The following is a 21615-nucleotide window of genomic DNA, read 5'->3' as shown; positions in this document are numbered from 1 at the left end:
TAGATTAGTTTGGGGAGTATTATCATCTTTATTAAATTCACTAGGCCTATCAAGAGTACTTAATGTTTTTCCAATTATTTAAATCTGACTTTATTTTTGTGGCAATTGTTTTGTAATTTTGCTCTTATAATTCCTGACTTTTCTTTGGTAGATGGATTCCCAAATGTTTTATACTCTCAACATTTGTTTGGAATGGAATTTCTCTTTGTATCTCTTGCTGTTGCATTTTGTTGGTGATGTATAAAAATGCTAAGGATTTATGTGGATTTATTTTGTATCCAGCAACTTTGCTAAAGTTGTGAATTATTTCTAATAGCTTTTTAGCAGAGTCTTTGGGGTTCTCTAAGTATACCATCATATCATCTGCAAATTGTGATACTTTGATTTCCTCATTTTCTACTCTTATTCCTTTAATCTTTTTCTCCATTCTTCTAGCCAGGGCTAGCATTTCTAATACAATATTGAGTAGTGATGGTGATAGTGGGCAACCTTGTTTCACTCCTGATCTTACTGGGAAAAGTCCCAGTTTATCTCCATTACATATTATGCTTACTGAGGGTCTTAAATATATGCTCCTGACTATTTTAAGGAATAGTCCATTTATTCCTATACTTTCAAGTGCTTTTAGTAGGAATGGATGTTGTGTTTTATCAAATGCTTTTTCTGCATCTATTGTGATGATCATATAGTTTTTATTAATTTGATTATTAATATGGTCAATTATATTAATAGTTTTCCTAATATTAAACCAGCCCTGCATTCCTGGTATAAATCCTACTTGATCATAGTGTTTTATCCTGGGGATGATTTTCTGAAGTCTTTTTGCTAACATCTTATGTAAGATTTTAGCATCAATATTCATTAAGGTCTATAGTTTTCTTTCTCAATTTTCAACCTACCTGGTTAAGGTATCAGTACCATGTCTGTGTTATAAAAGGAGTTTGGTAGGACTTCATCCCCTATTTTTTCAAATAGTTTATATAACATTAGGGCTAATTGTTCTTTAAATGTTTGGTAGAATTCACATGTAAATCCATCTGGACCTGGGGATTTTTTCCTGGGGAGTTGATTAATAGCATCTTCTATTTCTTTTTCTGAAATGGGACTATTTAAGCAGTTTACCTCCTCCTCTGTTAGTCTAGAAAGACTATATTTTTTGGAGGTAGTCATTCATTTCACTTAAGTTATCAAATTTATTGGCATAAAGTTGGGCAAAGTAATTCCTTATTATTGCTCTAATTTCCTCTTCATTGGTGGAAAGATTTCCCTTTTCTTTCTTAAGACTAACAATTTGATTTTCCTCTTTCCTTTTTCTGATTAGATTTACCAAAGGTTTATCTATTTTATTGACTTTTTCATAAAACCAACTTTTTTTTTAAATTTATTAATTCAAGTTTTTTTTTTTTTACTTTCAATGTTATTGATTTCTCTTTTTAATTTTAGAATTTCAACTTAGTTTTTGGTTAGGGGTTTTTCATTTGGTCTTTTTCTAGCTTTTTGAGTTGCAGGCCCAATTCATTGGTCTTCTCTTTCTCTATTTTATTCAAGTAAGCCTCTAAAGATATAAAATTTCCCCTTATTACCGCTTTAGCTGCATCCCACAAATTTTGGTATGACATCTCATCATTGTCATTATCTTGGGTGAAATTATTAATTGTTTCTATAATTTGCTGTTTCACCCAGTCATTCTTCAAGATGAGATTATTTAGTTTCTAATTACTTTTTGGTCTATTTACCCCTAACTTCCCCTCTTCCCCCAGAAATGACTCAGAGGTGGTTAGCACAGCTGAGTTGTGAGGAGTGCCCAGTGAAGGACCCCTGCTGTGTGGCCTAGTGACTGCCCTCAGATTTGAGGCTAAACTGTGAAAGTGCCACAAACCCCATCCAAAGCCTCCTGTGGGGGCCGTGGATATTAGCAGCTGATGAGAAAATCCCCTGCACTCAAACCAGAAGTGTCTGCCCAGAAAGCACAGTCCCAGCTGTGAAGGTTTCTGCTGCTGTGGGAGTTTTGCTGCTTAGAGAGTTGCGCACTGCCTCAGGCTGAGCCCCCTACTATGTGGATTAGAGGCTGCCCCAGGTTGTGTCCCACTGTTCAGGTTCTTAACTGCCCCAAGGAAAAGCCCGGGATAGCAGAAGGAGGCTGCACAGCTGTGCTGAGATTGGTGTTAGGTCACTTCTGGTTTTGGGGTGATTATATTTTCTGGCTTTTTATTTTAAAGTGACTTTGATTTCTCTTCTGATCTGCTGTTTTACAAGTAGAGTAGAGCTATCAGCCTATGCCAGATTCCTCTTTCTCAGTAGATTCTCTGATCCCAGAGTTCTCCCCAGCCAGTTTGACACAATGTGCTAGCCCCTAGTCCAATTCTGTCTGTGCTGGTCTTTTTTTTTCCCTCCCCTAGGAACCGACCTTTTCTGTCGAAATTTCAGATTCTCTTCAGCTGGTATGTTGTGCTTCTAATCCTTGTGGTTTTTATCAGTCTAGCCTTATTGTTGAGACTGATTTAACTAGTTGGTATTGAAAGTAGAAGGGAGCTTAGAAATTCCAGTGTATCTTTTCTGCCATCTTGGCTCCACCCCCCCCCCAATCTCTTTCTTTATGCAATTATCTCTATTTGTTCTTGCAATGCTATTTTATCGAGAAAGGATCCATATTTGTGTCCTTTACATTGTTCCCTCTTGATCTTGTTTTTCCCTCTCTCTTTCTCTCCTGCTGCTTATTAACGTTTTGTAATGTCTACTATATAAGGCAAATAAATAATGAAAACACTTTCACTATATTTAACTGTCTTTCTAAAATTTTATGAAAGCATTATAATTATATTTACATTTCAAAAAACTTAATATATCTCTATCTATGTATCAATGTAATCAGATTTGAAATACCTGGGAGATATAACATCATAAGCTAAGGTATTCTAAGAAACTGCATATTAGTGTTTTAATTATTTACCCATAACCACAAAGTTGACAAATCTTAGCAATGAGATCTGAACCCAAGTATTCCTGATTTCATGTTTAGTATATGTTCCCCTTTATATCCAAACTCATCAATAATGTAAAATACTTGATTTGCCTTTGTTTTCTCTTGTGAAAATCTTTATTTTCTTGTAGTCAGATTTCAAACAAATCAAAAATCAGAAATTTCATTCCAAAATGATCTTTTCTTGACTAAATTGACCAGTTCTTGCCCAACCCAATTCCATGTTGATCATCTTTAACCTTCTCTCAGTTTTGGTTTATTTGACTGTATTCTTTCCCATTGCTTATCCTCTGAAAGGTATGTTCAAAGTACTGATCTCTTAATGAGGGCCTCCCTGAAAAGGTGTACTTGAATCGAGGACAGCAGGGTGCTTATAGTTAAGCACCTTGTCAGTGTGAGATAATAGGTCTCTAAACATATACTTAATGTGATGGTGATTTAATGGGCAATTGGCACATGCTCAGTTGTTGTTGCGATATAATATTAATGAGGTATTTAAGAGAGAATCTCTCAGACACAGACACAGAAGAATAATCTCAGTCACAAACACAGAGAAAACACTTGAGACTCTAGATTCCAGACTCTGGACTCCATCTTTGATCAGCCTTGTGGTGGCCTTCCTGCCTTCTTTACTTCTCCATCTAAAAACCAAGGTCCATCCTGGGACCCTCCAGAAAGCTAGCCCATACATTACATTTTGGCATCCAAACATGGGGCCCCAGGGCATTGAAAAGTAACACACAAATCAGTTTGATTGACACAATTGGTCAAGTTAACTGAAAATGTCACTATAACCTGGAAATAGAGTGAGTATAGAAATAGACAAGCAGGAAACTTTGGTAGGGCTAAATTAGTCACTTTTGTTTTTCAGCCGAAATGGGGCAAATACTAGGAAAAGAGCCCAAGGGAAGTGTGTAGCATTCATTGTTAGATTAATAAAGAACAAGGTTTGTTAATAACTTGGAAGCAGATCACTGGACTCTTAAATATATTAGAGTACACGTCTCCTTGGCTCTCTAAGGAAGAAAAGTTAGAGCCAGATATGTGGGAAATAGTGGGAGAGCAACTAATTGACTATTACGAAGCTATGGGTCCTGATTCAATTCCTGAAGAAACATTCCTTATGTACAATATAAAACAATTGGCTTTAAAGGATCCCATAAGTTCAAAAAGAAGGAAAAGTTTTAAGGTTGACAGCCAGGCAAGGAAGTGTGAGGATAAAGAGCAGGAAGGAGATGGTATTGGCAAAGCAGCTGAAAAACATGGAAAATTGGACAAGAAAGGAGTTAAGTACAGCACTGATGAACTTAAGGGGCGTGGTGCTTCTCACTTTCACAGCTCAGTTACACCTCAGCAGGCACCCTTAGGGCATTCCCCACCTCCTGACCATCAGGGGTGGAGGGAAGAGGAGGAATGGGAAGGGCAGTGACTCCATAAGCCCCTCCCATCAAGAGCTTTGCACTAATTAAAGCTAAAGAGGAAGTTCAGGATATATCTGATCTGAGAATAGAAACTTACCCTGTGATTGAATAGTTTGACTCTTCAAGTCAAGAAAAAAGAAAATACACTCCTTTGAATCTGGAAATATCAAAAATCTGAAAAAGGCTGGTACTCTTTTTGGGTCTATATTATTTTATGTTAAGATGCTATTAGAGAATTTGGCTTTTTTAGTTTTAACCCCTAATGATTGGAAATCTATAGCAAGAACATGCTTAGAACCTGGACACAATTTGTTGTGGCTTTCTGAGTATGGTGAACTCTTCAGAATACAAGACCCACAAAGTTGGCAACCTGGAGTTAATATACAAATCACCTTTGATCAGGTACTTATGCAGACAAATTAATTTACACAAATTAATTACCCTATGGCAGCATATAAGCAAATTGCTTCTCCTTCAATCAAAACATGGGGCACCCTCTCAGGAAAGTAAGATAGAGGAGAAGCCTTCATGAAAATAGTACTAGATCCAAATGAACCCTTTGCTGATTTTGTGGGATGTTTGCAGACAGCTGTCATTCAAACTATTGGTGAAAATACAGCAACAGGAATAATGCTAAAACAACTTGCTAAAGAAAATGCTAATGAGGTTTGTAGAAGAATTATACTATGACTACACAAGGATGCTCCTTGAGTAGATCATAAGATGCTGTGCCACAGTGGGCACAAATACCTTTTATAGCCAGGCTATGATATAGACTTCCCAAGATCCAAACATGGGAAGACAAAGTCCCTTTGGGCAAGGGACTTCCAGAGAGACTCATCAATGCTTTCACTGTGGTAAAGTAGGGCATCTGAAAGCTCAATGTTGGTATAGAGACAGAGAAAACAGAGATGATATGGAGAGATCCAGAAAATGGTGAATGGAAGGGACCAGATAAGTTAACTGTTTGTGGAAGAGGGTTTGCTTGTACTTCTACAGATGGAGAAGGAATCAGATGGTTGACAACAAGCCATATTTGCCTTGTCCATTGGAGAGAAACAGAGTAGACCCTTGAAACAAAGGAGAAGACCCAAGAAACATTGGGTGGTTCTATCTCTGATATGTCACTGAAAAATCCTGGCAGTTAACCCTAATGTATAGCAATTGACTCATGAACATAAAAAAAAGTGTTGATTAGACTGACACAGGACTTTAAAACCAGCAGGAACCATTGGATTCCCTGTGTCTTCTCTGTTTCTATGCCTGAGATTTTTCTTTTGTGTCTTTGTCCTTGAGAAACTCCTCTGTCTCTTTGTCTGAGAAATTCTCTCTGAAATGCTTGAGTACCATTACATCACTAAACACTTGAGCATATGCCAACTGCCCATTACATCACCATTACATTAAGCATATGTTTAAAGAACCATTATCCCACACTGAGTAGATGCTTAACTAAAAGTTAAGCTGTCCTTGATTCAAGTACACCTTTTCAGAGTCATATATTTTTTACCTTTTCTTTTTGTTATATATTATCATTTCAAACAAAATATAAGAATGGGTTAAAATCTGAGGAAAAAACCCCTAATATTGAAATGTAGGTTGAATTGTTTATGAAAGGCTGGCTTAGGTCAGGAATATTGTCGACTTATTTTTCAGAGACTGATATTCCATGGCACATAATCATAGGGCACAATTACAGAATGTAAACATTAAAAAACAAAACAAAACAAAACAAAAAACTTATTTTGGAATTTAAATATCTTGTTGTCTTATTTTTATCAGTATCTCCTGACTTTTCATGTTATTCCATAAAGAGTAAGGATCTCTAGAGACTTGAAAAATGCAAAAACTGTGCTTAATGGTTTATTTATTTCATTTTAATTTGCGCTTATTCATTCTTGAAAGAGTCTGAATGAGCTCAGATGGAATGACAGGATAAATGTCCTAATATTGACATAATTTTTTATAAAACACTAGTATCAGTAATCATACTCCAATTATTAATCTGACTGAATAATAAATGATTGCACTTAAAATATCTCTATCATTGAACATTATAATCAGATAAAAATGCTACATATTAAGATTTTCCAGTGTCTGTATTGTCCCTATGAATTTTTATTCATATATCTCAGCTGATCATTTTTTGTTAATTAATGAAACTTGCCTCATGGTTGTATCTCTTTGTTTTACCTTAATTAACACAATTATTATTCCAGGTGTTGTTTCTACTTAACTCTTAATTTTACTTTCCATTCACCCATGTCCAAATTCTGATTCCAGCAACATTTTCTGCTCCTACTTGCTACCCACTTTCACACTCCCTTAGCCAATCCACTATTTCCTAGACAATCATTATATTCTTCTTTAATTGAATTGAAATTGATTGAACTGCATTGCTCACCTTTATGGAAAACATAGCAAAGTAAGAAAAGCTCGGAGTGGCGATTGGCCACTGGGGTGGAGAAACAAAGATGGATCAAGAATCTATCAGTGAGAAGAATAGGTAAGGATGAGTATTATTGGACATTTGAATGAAAAGGAAAAAAAAACTATTTTCAGATAAAATTAAACTTAGTAAAGAATGCCATCCATCAATACTTGGGAATTCACGTATAGGTTCTTGAATTCTCTTTAATTATATCTAGAAAAGTCTCTTCTTGTATGCTCACTTAAATTTGTTTTTGTTTTTCTTGAATATTGAGTATTCAAGGTAAAAAGAGTTCTTATTAATTTGTCCATTTTTTTCTGCAAAAATATTTTGAATAAATTAGATATTAAATAGTATTTCATGAGATAATATAAAAATCTAGTCATTCTTTATTCAAATTATTTTATAATCCATGTTATTCATTCATTTATTTATTTACTTTCTGAATTATTTTGAATTATTTTTATATTTAAAGGAACTTTTGAATATCCACTATGCAAAAACAACTATGCCAAGTATTCTGGATAATATGAACAAATATAATATGTGGCCTTTGATTTCAAAGAGTAAAATCTAGTAGAATGGATAAAATACTTTTAAAATATATATATAAAGAGAGGCATACAAATCTAGAAGTAATCTTCTACAACTATGGTTATTAGAAGAACAAAAAAGCATTTGAAGTAAAAACAATCAACTTAGAAATATTTTTAAGACAATCATCCATTTCTAACTATTATTATCTGAAAAACACAAATGTATGCATGTGTTTATTTACAATTATTATGTAGTCAATAAAATATTTAACCATGTATTGTGCTTATTTGTTTATTTTAGAAGTTATCTCAATGGACTTGTGGTCATATCCACATAGATACTTCCTCCAAAGTCAGAGAATGCAATCAATGCCTGTTTTTCTATTCCTTGTTGATTCTCATTCATATGCTCCCAATTATGTTTCATAAATGTCCATTTAGTTTACTGCAGGTGTTCATTGAATTCCCTTGATTGGATGGAAAACAATGGGACTCATCCTTAGCTCTTATTACATTACCTAATTGTCAGCCTTTTAAATGTATTTTTATTTAATTATGCATCTCAATGATTATATGCTTGATATTTCTTCTCTTGGGAAATGGGGTAGTGGGTTGTAACTAAGTTGTGTCTATTCTGATCTTCTCAATTATCCTTCAACTTTAATTTTTCAGACATTCTGATGTTCCATAATAGTCATAGAACATAGTTTGTTGGCTACATACAAGGAGTAGGAGCAATGAATTCATAAATTATAAAAAGAGAACAAAATGACAGACAAAAAGTGACAAAAAAAGACATTAAAATTTTCATGGGTTATTGAGTATTCCTATCAGAAGAAGACACCTATGTCTGTGTCCAACTAATTTTCATCTGGTTTTTGATCTCTCTGATTTCTGAATCTTCTCCTTACTCAAACCTGAGCTTCACCATTCAAAAAAAATTGTGGTTTAAATTCTTAGACATCATTCATCGATTTTTTAATTCATGGGTTTGTAGATGGATATTAGTAGAATTTCAACTGGATTAGTCCCTTTAAATTCATGTCTGAAGAATTTTCAGATGTGGTATCTAATACTGAACCCAGGAAATGAAAAAGTATCTGAAAAATATTGGGGAAGGATATATAGATATAATTATGAAGTAAGAATATACTTTATCAAAGGATCTGAAATCTCCCCAAGATTCCTTTTTCCCCACAAACACATAATTTTCACTCCAGAAGATTGGTCTCTCAAAGATTTTCTACACTACCAGATTTTAACTTGATCTGCTTCTTTTTTATATATAATAATTCACTATCACATGAAAGGCTGTCATCTGAATTTTGTTTGTTTCTTTGTTTGAAGGGACATGTCTGCTTCTTCAGGAAAACTATTTCTAGTTTAGTGCTCCTGGCACAAAGCATAGGAGAGCAACATAAACTTATTCCTGACTTCCAGTGGAATGGTATGAGACTAATATAGTAGTGATTATCATGATAATTAATATTCCCCTCCTGCTCCCCACAATTTGTCTCCAGTGAAGCAATTTGAGAAAGGATATTAGCTTATAAGCTGGACTGTTTTTACTAAATGACATAAGAAAAATCTGAGTTATTTTTACCTGGCTAAAATTTGACTCTGTCATTTCATTTGTCTTATTTGCTTTTTGCTTTTGTCTATACAACAAATTAATTTATGGCAAGTATATTGCATTTACTGCTTCAAAGCAACTTATAAAAACTGTAGTGCATTTTTCTTATTGCAACATATAGTAGATATTAAATTAAACATTAGTTCTTGACTATTTCCAGCTCTGGGTTTTATCCTTCATTGGTAAATTCCCTGAATGTGTCACTACATTGAAGGCATATTACATGTATATTATTCAAGTACTATATTATGCTTACTATCTCAAAGAGGGGCTAGGGAAGGAGGGATAGAATTTGGAACTGAAAACATAAAAAAGTTGAAAATTTGTCTTAATATGTAATTGTGGGGAGGAATAAAATATATTTTAATAAGAATACTATTCATAACATCAATAAATTCAAAGAATTGTAGAACTGAAGGGGAGTTCTACATTTTATATCATTTAATACCCAATGTACACATAATTTTGTTGTTCAATCACTGCCCAGTCATGGCTTCATAATCCAATTTGGGTTGATTTTTCTTGTTTTTTTGACAAAGATACTGGAGCAGTTTGCCATTTCCTTTCCCACCTCATTTTATAGATGTAAAAATTGAGGATAATTGGGTTAAATGATGTGCCCAGGGTCACACAGCTAATGTTCAAAATCAGATTTGAACTAAGGAAGTGAATCATCTGATTCGAGGTCTGACTTTCTATCTACCACACCACCTAAGTGCCTTTATCCTCTATATAGATGAACAAAATGAGACTCTAAGAGGGGAAAGCAATCTCTCAAAATCATAAAATTATTTAATGGAAGGAATAAGATTACACACAGAAATTCTTTCATCTAATCACTTTTTTTTACTGTATAAAGGCCATATCCTGTAAGACATTAGTTAATTAATTACCTTTTATTAATCATAAATAATTGCAGGAGTTCCTCATATGTAACTTTTATTCTTTATTTATTCTACTTGGGAAATAATTGTAGACAGTCTCAAGCAGTGTCACAAACAGAAATCCAACCAATGTTTAATGCCAATATAGCTCTATGTAACCTTCAGAATTTTATTTGCTTCCCATAGAATAAACTCATTAGAATGAAAGCACAATGGTGATAGTGTCAAAAGAGAGAAAGGGACATATTTGGGAGATGTAAGCCAAACATTATATAAATACTACTACTACTACTACTACTAATTATTATTATTATTATTATTATTATTTTAATGTTCCAGTTATTACTCCACTAGAGGAAAATGGAATAAAGAATCTTTCTGACAAATCATGCAAAATAGAATATAAAAATTAATAAGAGAAATTGCATTTATTTGAGTTGTGAAGAGAGAGCCTCCAGTACAAGTTCTTCATTTTAAAAACAGGGAAATTGGGACTCATAGAGATGTTGTCCAATGTCAAACAATAGTAAATAACAGGGCTTTGTTTCATTATACTGCCCCCAAAAATCATAGGATTGGAGATATAGAATGGACCTCAGATGCCACTGAAAGACTGCCTCATTTCACAAATGGAGGAAGATGAAGCAAGTTAGCTATATCTGAGCTCTAGTAGGAATAGAGGGGAAAGTGGTAATACAAGGACTTTTTCAACAATTATTTAATGAGGCTAGTCCTAGATATTAATTGAAGGAAAAGGGGACAAGACAAAGTTTCACCAAAATCAGTCAATGGATTAGTGAGAATGAATAAGATTAGATTCCATTTGGAATAAAGATGTTATGTTTATCAAATCAAATATTCAAGTATCCTAAAATTATAAAGCCTTCTATATCCAGCAGACATTATTACAATGTGTAGAATTGATAATAATAATGATAATAATATAATAATAGTAGTAAGAAGAGGGATCTTTCCCTTCCACATCTCCTTTCTCTCTATCTATATCTCTTTCCTTTCCTTTCTCACCTCTTAATTTAATAAGTCAACTTTTCATTTAATAAATTTCTACTGTGTATAGAAAAATGTATAATAGGTACTAGAGGAAATACAAATTAGATAAAAGACAGTTTTTGATCCTGCCCTCATGGAAATTACAGTCAAATTGTAGGAGGATATGTTATATACATGTAATTATTTTGCAAAATAATGCATTAAATATTATATATGGTATATGATTGTAGTAGACTATAATTGCTACAAGAAATGACAAGTAGGATGATTTCAGGAAAAAACTGGAGAGACTTAAATGATCTCATGCATAGTAAAGTGAACAGAACAGAATGTTGCACACAGTAATAGTAATATGGTTCAATTAAAAACTATGAGTGATTTAGCTATTCTCAGCAATACAATGATTCAAGACAATCCCAAAGGATTAATGATGAAGCGTGCTTTCCACCTCCAGAGAAAGAATTGATATTGTTTTGAATACAGACTGAAGCTTGCTATTTTTCACTTTCTTTTATTCTTTTTTCTTTTGAGTCTTCTTGTACAAAATGCCTAATATTGAAATAGTTTGCATAATTGCACATGTATAACATATCTGATTATTTAATATCTGTATGGATGAGTGAAGGGAGGGAGAGATAGGATTTGGAACAAAATACTTAAAAATTGTTAAAAATGGGGGGGCAAGAAAAAAATATATATATATTAAAATACGTTATAAAGTTTTTCAATACTGCAATAGTACTTTGCCAAGAATATCTTAAACTATTTCCTTGGAACTTTATTGATTGGTGAGAGCATCCCATATCTAACCAGACCTAGGCACTGACTGGTTTCTTCCCTGTTAACACATGTGTGTTCCATCTTCCTTCCACCTCTTTTTTGGGGAATAATAATTTAATAGTCTATCATTCAATTGCACTATTTCTGCCAACTATCCTTATGAATTCCTACTTCCTAGCCCACTATTCACCCAAAGTATTGCTATTTCACCTATCAAAGTGTAAAGTTCTTGAGAGCATGGACAATCTGTCTTTTGAATTTGAATTAAATTTCTTGTGCTTAGCTTAATATCTGGTGTCTAGTGAGTGCTTAACTAAATACTTTCCCTCTCATTGATTCATTTTAAAGTACATTATGGAGAGATTGTGGATGGTTGAGGACACTTTAATCTCACTACTCAAAACAAAACAAAAACAAAATATTTTGTCTGATATAAAATGAATTTATTTCTTCTCATGTCAGTGGAATATTCACTCATCTTAAGGCCTCTTGTGATAGTTCTCCCTTTCTATTAGTTTTGATTCAACAATGGGAATTATATCCAAACATGAAGAACACTGAAGATAAATTGACTGAAGTGACAGGGGTGACAGTAGATTTACTTACTTTGTAGATATACCTAGTATTTGTTTCTAGAGCTTCAGAAATCCCTAAAATAAGTTTCTTGGGGCCTGTTTTATCTGAGATGTGTGCTATCAGCACAATGGAGAAAAAAGTGGCTGTGTCAGGACACAACCTTACCTGACTTCTCTCTATTAGTTGGGAGAGACCTCTTTCTCTAACATGATCTTAGACCAATTATCAGAGTGCATCATCTTCAAGAGGGCAACATATCTTAAACCAATGCCCATCGATAAAAGCTTTTCCCATAAACTCTCACTATTAATTAAATCAAATGTAGCTTTTAAATTGATGAGGCTGCAAAGATAAGTTGTTCCTTAAACTCAGTATACTTATCAGTAATATAATATAAAACAAAGCAATGAGCATGAGCTTTTCTTATGAAAAGCCCTGGGTCATCTGCATTAAATTTCCACCGAGCATTCCTGTAGGTATCTAAACAGTTACCGAAGGAAAAATATTCAGATGACTTCTGGCTGAAATCCAAAACATTAAATAGTATCAGATGCATGTCATATCTATTTTATCTTCCATTGGATGGAGTGATTTTTTAAAAAAATGTACTTACAGAAAATGGATAATCACCATGCTTGTAGCAATTGACCTCAGATTCAAGTTTATTATTTTAGATAAAAGAATGCTATCTTTTTTAAAAAAAGTTCATATTTCAAATATATTTTAATTATAGATATGAGGTGAAGTCTGTTTTTTTGAAGATTTTCTCTTTCAAATTTGGCCTTAAAGAATGTATAAGAATGTGAAATGAGGTGCTTTGTGAGGTCTAAGGGGGAAACAAATGTTACTAATAATGAAATTCAGGACTTCAAGAAAACACAAGCAAAAAAAAAAAAAGGTTTCTGAGTCAGACAATCTAAATTTAAATATCGGTAATGGAATCATTTCCCTGTGTGATCTTGAACAAGTCACTTAACTCATGGGTAAAATTGGGCAGTTGAACTATGTCTGCTAAATCCCTTCTAGCTTAAATTGAATATAATCATAGTCATAGATGCAGAGTTGCAAAGGACTCATAAGGTATCTAATCCAAAACAGTGGTTTTACACATGAGGAACTAATGATTAGCTATTTATTTCCATCTCCACTTTTATCTTATGTTCTTCCTCCTTAATTTTTCCTTTTCAGAATCTTATCTTCAAGGCTCAAATGTCACTTTATCCATGAAATCTTCCCTGGGAATTCCAGTTCATATTGATGTTGTCTTTCCTTGAATTCATGAAGCAAAAACTGCTTGTACCAATCATTTGACACATATATACCCTCTTGTATTATTATGTAGTTTCATGCAGGTGTTTCTTGTCTCTACAAAAAAGTTGTAATTCTTTGGAAGCAGAGCTATTTGACTTCCTTACAGGGTCAAACCAACATGGTGCTGAGCACACAGTGGATACTTATTGAATTGAATAATTGAATTGAATATTCACTGAATGTTCATGGAAATACTTTAGTAATTAACTATATATTAAACCATTAGATTTTAACTGCAAGGCAATTAGCATTAAAAATAATTGATTCCATTATGGCTATACTAATTTCACAAAGTGAAAAATGTTTATAATTTTCTATACTGGCCTAAATTTCCCTTTTTTCCAAGGTTAGAGGTCCTCTTGTGAGGCAACCTAAATAAACATGTTTTTACAGAATTTATTAATAAATAATTAAAAAGCTAACTTTTCCACCTAATTTTTTAAAAATGGCTTATCTTCCAAAAATTATTATTACTTGGAGTAGAAGACAATATATTGAGGAGCAGACAATATACTATTTTAGGGTTATGGTTTCTTTTCTCAGTATTTCAAATACCCACTTATAATTAAAGAAGAACAGCTAAAACCTGATCTATTGTAAGGAATCAGATGGAGAAGCTTTTGGGTTTTTCCAAAGCTACTGCTAACTTCAGAAGAAGAGGTTTTAATTCATTTAAAAATATATTTTTAGCTGAGAACTAGAGGCAAAAGGAACCAAACAAAACTGTTTTTGTGCTTTCCTAGGTCTATTCAATAAAAGATCTCCTTGTGCTTTTAAAGTATAAGCTGGTACATGAAGAAATTAAACTATAGAGAAGTTGCTTCAGGGCACCAATATGGGACTAATGGAAGCTCAAGGATGTACAAATAATAATTACATTCTGACTCTTAGGTTCTGTTTTATATAAAATATAAAAATATAAAATTCACTGAGCAATTCTTTATACTTACGTTCTTATGACTTCATGCAGATTTTATAGAGCCCTATGATATAAATAGATCATTCAATTCAGTAAATTAATTAAACACGTATCAAGCATAATTGCATCTAGAGGCAGCAAGGTGGGACAGTGCATAAAGTGCTGAGCATGCAATCAGGAAGTTCCATATTAATGAATTCAAATCTGACCTCAGACGCTAACTGTGTGATGCTGGGCAAGTCACTTAACCCTATTTGCTTTGAAGAAGGAAAGAATAAACCACTCCAGTGTCTTTGCCAAGAAAACCTCAAAAGAGGTCATAAAGTATTGTTCACAACTGAAAAATGACTAAACTGCAAAGTATAATGCAATGAAAAACTGTCTTACTATAATTGGACATCATTAAGAAGAATTTTCGGTATTTTTATATTTCATGTATTTTAGGCAAAATTATATACTAGCCTGAGGTAGGATTATAGTAGCAATAAAAAGACTATGGACATGAAATCTGTTACAGAAAACATTAGTATTTTGTCATTATTTTTACAAATATTTGCTTCCCTTCAATTAGTACCAATATAACAATCTTTGAGAATAATGAATATCAATATAGGCTATTTACAGAATTTTATTGTTATGATAAATTGGTGCATCTGATCTTTTTCATTGGTAGTTGATTTATTTCCTTTTATAATCTTGACATGAATACCTGATCCTTTCATAAGTGTTTTCTTTATTGCTTCTGCATTGCCCTGAAGCTCATTCCCCTTTCTCATTTGTCTCTTCATTTCTCACCCTTTCTCTGTCTAATACATACTGATATTTTTCTCTTCAGTGTCACCTCCCCACCTCCATTTTCTACAGATCATTTTCTACTTCTTACCTTCTTCTTGTTCTATACAAAGCAAACTATATACAGCATAAGTAAGGAATAATTAAAGAGGAAAGCACCAGAATAAATGAATTAATTAGGACTTAAAATAATCCAAAGAAATCAGTTTTATATATATATATGCATATATATATTCTCTTTTTTCATTCTTTCTGGCTCTGTGTCTCTGCCTCTGTCTGTCTTTTCTATCTCTGTCTTTCTGTCTCTGTCTTTATTTCTCTGTCTCTGTGTCTGTCTATGTCTCTTTCTCTCTTTTATCTAATCATATCACAAGTCACTTTGATGCTCTGTATAGGCCAGAAAGTTTTAAAATGTTCACATGTTGTGTACAAGTTATGATTTTCTTTATTATGGAAATCAGCCATGATACATGTTAAGGATGGCTTATGACTACATGTAAAACACTGTGTAATTACACAGCAAATTGTGATCTTTTAAATAAAAATGAATCAGTATTTTAACTTGAAAGCTTAAGGTTTGAAGCTACTTTTTTTTTAGTCAAACCCAGCTTCCTTGGTCCATTGTGGTTTCTGGGGGACTAATTACTCTTAAAAGGTCTCACAGAACTTTATCTTCAAGGTCAATGACAGTGGGTTGTAAAGACCTCAAATACCCTTCTATCAGAAAATGAAACAAAACAAAACTGCAGCCTATTATTGTGCATCTGCATTTTTGTATTTCTGTCTCTGTCAATCTCTTTCCCCACTGCTTTATTAAGATTTTCTCCCTTCTGTTCTAAACTGTCAATTTCTTGTCATTTCAGTTTTTCTTTTCTCTCCAAATAATTTCTTTTATTCTTTTATTAAATCCCTAACTCACTCAGGGGGTTTGTAATTATCCTCTTTTCATTTCAGAAAGCTTAGTTATTGCAGTCTTATTCATTTGTTCTAGAGAATTCTCAATTTCTATAATCACATAGTATTTATTTATTTATTAAGACCTTTTGTTCATTGATTTGCTCATTTCCCTATTCTGAAGTTTTTCTTGTTAGGTTTTGTTTTATGCCTTTTCTTTTTGGTTCTTGTTCTTCTCCTTTATTTAGTACATTTCCAGCAGTTTTGAGGTTTTGAAAGGGCAATGGGCTTACAAAAGAATGACTGACTCAGTCATCTTGCTAAAAGTTCCTTACAAAAAAAAATCACAGCTTATAGAATTCCAGGTATGAAGGAAGAATGCCATTCTTCTCTAAAGAAATGCAATTTATAGGGAAGAATCATTAATTTTGCCTCTAATTCACTGGAGCTTTTCCAGTTGGATTGGTCTTTTTATTTATTCATTTTTTCATCTTAAAGAATGGATTATGATTTCTATAATCCATAAATCAAGCAGAGTCATTTGTATTTTTTCCATACCTAGTTTGCCAAGACTTTCACAGCAGAAAAGATATTTTCAATTAGACAGAAATCCTTCAAATAATTTTCTCATGGTCACATTTAGATCCTTAGTACACACTGTGGATCTGTTAGCGTTTGCACTATTTCCTTCTTCTGCAATAAATTTTAATCAGATACTTTGTACCCAGTTGTACTCTTGTCTGAAATCATCCAAAGCTGTTGTTGCCAGGGAAACCATTTCCTTGTTATCAGTGTGTTCCGCATGTCTATCTCATTTTCTCTCCTTCTCCTCTCTTTCACTTTTTTTTTTACCCTCTTGACTCTAAGTGGAAACTTTATGTCACACATTTGGGTGGATATAGCACACTCTCCCCTCCTTAGACATAAGTGTTCATTAAAAAGATGCAGAGCAAAAGTTGTAACTGTGAGTTATAAATCCTAAAGTTTTTTTTTTTTTTTTTTTTTTTTCATTTGTCAAAAAAACCCTACAATCTTCATTACGTTACCTTATTCCATGTTTGGGAAGGTAGGGTATGTACAGAAAGTTTTCTTTTTTTGATTTCCCTACTGTGTACCTGTACTACAAGAGGTGCCCTTTGTCTGAATGATTTTGTTTTGCTCTTTTGCATATGAATATACAAAGGAGAAAGGGACAAGAAAGAGCAGCAAATATGAAAGGGAGCGCGAATTTAAAGAAACCAACCTTTCTAGGGTCTTTAACCATCCAAATCCTTCCCTTTCTAAAGAAAATAACATGAAATAAAATGGCCAGTCCCAAAGTATTCCTTTTGCCAGCTCCTTTGCAAGATTTTAGTTGTGTGCCATCCTTCAAAAGAAAAATCCCAAAAGTCATTTGACTGTGGAAATGATTTCCTCCTAACGAGTTTTCAGGCTTAACATATTCAACTATACCACAAGCAGAGTTTGGCATTTATGGATCCACAGCCCAAGCGAGAGTCCACCTATTGAATATCCAGGAAGACTTAATAACTGTTAGTGGTAAAATTTTTTAAAAAACTAGGTATGTCCTTTAGAAAAAGTCTCTTGATATATATCTGCATTCCTGAGATAGCTAGATAGATGATAGATAGATAGATAGATAGATAGATAGATAGATAGATAGATAGAAAGAGAGATAGATAGATAGATAGATAGATAGATAGATAGATAGATGGATAGATAGATGGATGGATAGTTGGATGGATGGATATAGATATAGACATAGATATATAGATTAGGTATATGTATTCATATACACATGTATATAAATATGAATATACAGGCACACACTGTGTATGCATACATTGTGTATATTTATGCACGCCCAGTGTACACACCATATATATCTCTGTATACACATATATACATATAACCATATGCACATGTGCATGTGCACACTCATACACACACACACACACACACAGCCCTTTCTTCTGGAAACCTTGGGAAATTTAGCACTAGATCAAATTTCAGAATTTCCTATAGGTGACATAAGCCCTGAATTTAAATTTTCAGAACTCCAAACTTGTTGATCACCTAGTGAATATTTAAGAGCTCTGACTTTAATGGTACAAACTTTACTTTACCCTGAGATACAAATAAGCAAGAATTACTCATATGCTTCTTTCCCACCCTCAGTGTTGATTGGGATAGGAAAGTCCTCCTGAAGGTCAGGCTTTTCCACCTGATTGTCTCTGGGTGCTCCTTAGAGTGTTCCCTGAGCCCAGATGTATTGGCGATCTATTGTCCCTCTTTCAGTAGTTCCTGATGTCAAGTCCATCAAGCTGAATTCAGTACAATGCATAAAATTTTATCCTTCTTCCCCATAGCTTCCTTAGACTATGCTCTAGGGCAAGGTAGAGATTGGCTGAATAAGTTTTGGCTGATAATCCTCAAGGGTGTTCTCTCATGCTTTTTCCTGTAAAAAAATACCACTCCTTCTTCTGGCAGTGTCCAAATTCAGAGATCATTATGTTCTTCCTTAGGACATAAAAACTAATAGAAAACTAAGTTCTAAGAAATAAAACTTTAACAATGATCTGAGAGTGAGAGAATTTTCCTCAGCTAGCTAAGAAATATAGCTGACGATTAACTATTTTAAATCAAAAGACCCTTTAGTTTTATACATATTAAAATGGTAAATATAGAGCTTCTGCACTCTCTTTAGAGTATTAAGACAAATTCAAGTCTGTGATCAGACATTTAGCTTTGTGACACTTAGCCGTGGGGCAAATAATTTCTTGGTGTCAATTGATTCATGGAATGATGTTAATACTTAGGCTACTATTGTTATTATTAGCTAATATTTATATAGCATTTTCTAGTCTATATCTTTGATTTGAGAAAAATAAACAACATATTAATGAAAACAAGTGGTTTTCTGTGTTTTTTTTTCTTTCATAAAGTTTCATATTTCTTTTTCTTATTGTAAGATTTTATGTCCTTTTGTTTTTGTGGGCAATTGAGGTTAAGTGATTTGCCCAAAGTCATACAGCTAAATACGTCTTAGACCAGTTTGAACTTAGGGACTTCTGACTTCAGTGCTGGTGTTCTCTATCCAAGGCACCATCTAGCTGCCCCATAACATTTTATATCTAGATAAATAAGTATATACATATGTTTAACTGGACCTCTGATTTCATTCCAATCCTTGCTTTCCAGTGAGGAGTTCTACAGATAGAAGTCTTTTTTTTTCCTTTATTAGGGTGGATCAGCACTTTATCTGTAACTTAAAGCTTTAGAGGAAACCAAGAGGTTGACTGACTTATCGAAGATTACATAATGAGTATAGGTCAAAGACAAAATTTCAGCCCAGGTCTTATTGACTCTAAAGACAACTCTTTGGGCAATTTGTACCAATTTGTACTAATATGGTATAATATTGCTTCTCAGGAATAAAAATAAGTATAAATTATATTATGTATGTAAAATATATCTTATATATTTAATATTTCTCAAATGTACTTTTAAACACTAGCTTTTTATTTAGAATCTTGGATTTACTTTTCTTTTCCTATTTACCTTTACTTTTCTCTTGACATTTTCACAGAAAAAAATTAAAATTGAAGGGGAAACAAAGAGAATAAAGGTTTAGGAGTCCACAATACATCTTTCCACTGAGTTTGGACTTTGCCAAATTGGAGCTCACTACTATTAACCCTAAATGCAAGAATCATGCTGGCTTGGTTATAGTTGTCTATTGACTTTCTCTGGATGAATAAGTCTCTGTCAATAGTCCCACTAAAATCCATTTTAGTAAGATTTAAAAAGGGATTTTGCTGGAAATGTCTCTTTCTCCTTCCAGTCAGAATCTTGCAGTAAGAAAAAAGATGATAAGTCTGAGTAAATATATTATAGGGCTTAATGAGATACATTAAAAAAAAGCATATTCACAGGAGGTAAAGGGGGAATGAATACCTTCTCGTGGTTTCATAGAATTTTAAAGCTAGAAAGGAACTTAGTAATTATCTGATGAGACATAAGCTTATATAGTCATTTTTCATTCTATGTGCACCAGTGATATAAAACAGTTTTCAGTTTGCATATAGTAGCTATGTCAAATCAGATACTCAAAATTAGTTTTGAAATTGTTATTCATGTATCTATCATATATTGAATAATAACAAAAAAAATCTCTTTAGGTGAGCTGATGGCAAAATCAACCTACTTGTAGTTACAGATGGAGGAAAAAGAGGAATGAGGTTGTGTAAATTATCTGCAAAATTCAGTTTGAGTGTTCAGAACTTAAATTAATTACCTGAAAATGACTGCTGGAATTGAATCAAATGCTATCTCATCAACATGCAACTTCAGTGCTGGGTAGAAAGGTGAGGAGGAAAGACATTCTTCCTTCACAGAAATAGGGCATCAACAAAAATTTGGAAAGAAGTAGATTAGGGAGTAAGAAAAAGAGATATCTTGTAGATAGCACCAGTATTTTACATATTTTTTCATGAATAAATTATCACTATTTGCTTTTAAGTTTGATGGAAAGTTCTTAGCATTTAATTCAGTATAATTGTTGAATGTAATAATATAAATTGTAGATATCTTTTTTTACATCTTATGTGAGGTATTAGGAAGGAGGAAAGAGAAATAAAAGATTCTATCCTTAAGCGTGTGTGTTTGCAATCTTTTAGGGGAAATAATGGTCTCTCAAATGAACTAAATGGCAAAAAATGAAATATATAATCAAAGTCAAAGTTATATATATAGTAGACCTCTGAGATGAGGTTCAGAGAAGTTTTTTTGCTAGTCATTAGCTATGTGTTGAGCCCTCACTATATCTCTGCAACAGATGATATTAAATGATAAAGAAAAAAAAAACATTTAATTAAAATAGATTAACAAAGTAAAGGACAAAGTAATTAAACATAATAAATGTTCAATTCAACCCATTAAGTAGAAGGAAAACTTATGGAGGGCAGAGATTTACCTTCCCCTTAACCTATTTCAATCTATTGAAATAACTCCTTATTGTAATATCATAAATTAAGGGAATATGAAATTTATAATCTGTCAGATCTATGAATAAGGGATGTATTGAGTACCAAACAAGACAGGGAAAAAGAGAATTATAAGAAGTATAATGCATAATTCTCATTAAGTTAAATTTAAAGTTTTTGCCCAAATAAATCCAATGCAGCCAAAAGTAGAAGAAAAGCAGAAAAATGGGTAAAAAAAAATTAGCAATAAGCTTCTATAATAGAGGCCTCATTTTAAAAATATATGTATGTATATATATACATTTATATATATATATATATATATATGTATATATATATATATATATATGAGTCAAATCTATAAAAAATAGAATCATTTCCCATTTAATAAATGGTCAAAAATATGAACCAACCTTTTTAGAAGAAGAAATTGAAGTTATATTGTCACATAAAAAATCTCTC

This window comes from Sminthopsis crassicaudata, chromosome 3 (genome assembly GCF_048593235.1).
Source record: "Sminthopsis crassicaudata isolate SCR6 chromosome 3, ASM4859323v1, whole genome shotgun sequence".
Classification (NCBI taxonomy): Eukaryota; Metazoa; Chordata; class Mammalia; order Dasyuromorphia; family Dasyuridae; genus Sminthopsis; species Sminthopsis crassicaudata.
The sequence above is the reverse complement of the archived record's forward strand: the minus strand, read 5'-3'. Positions refer to the sequence as shown.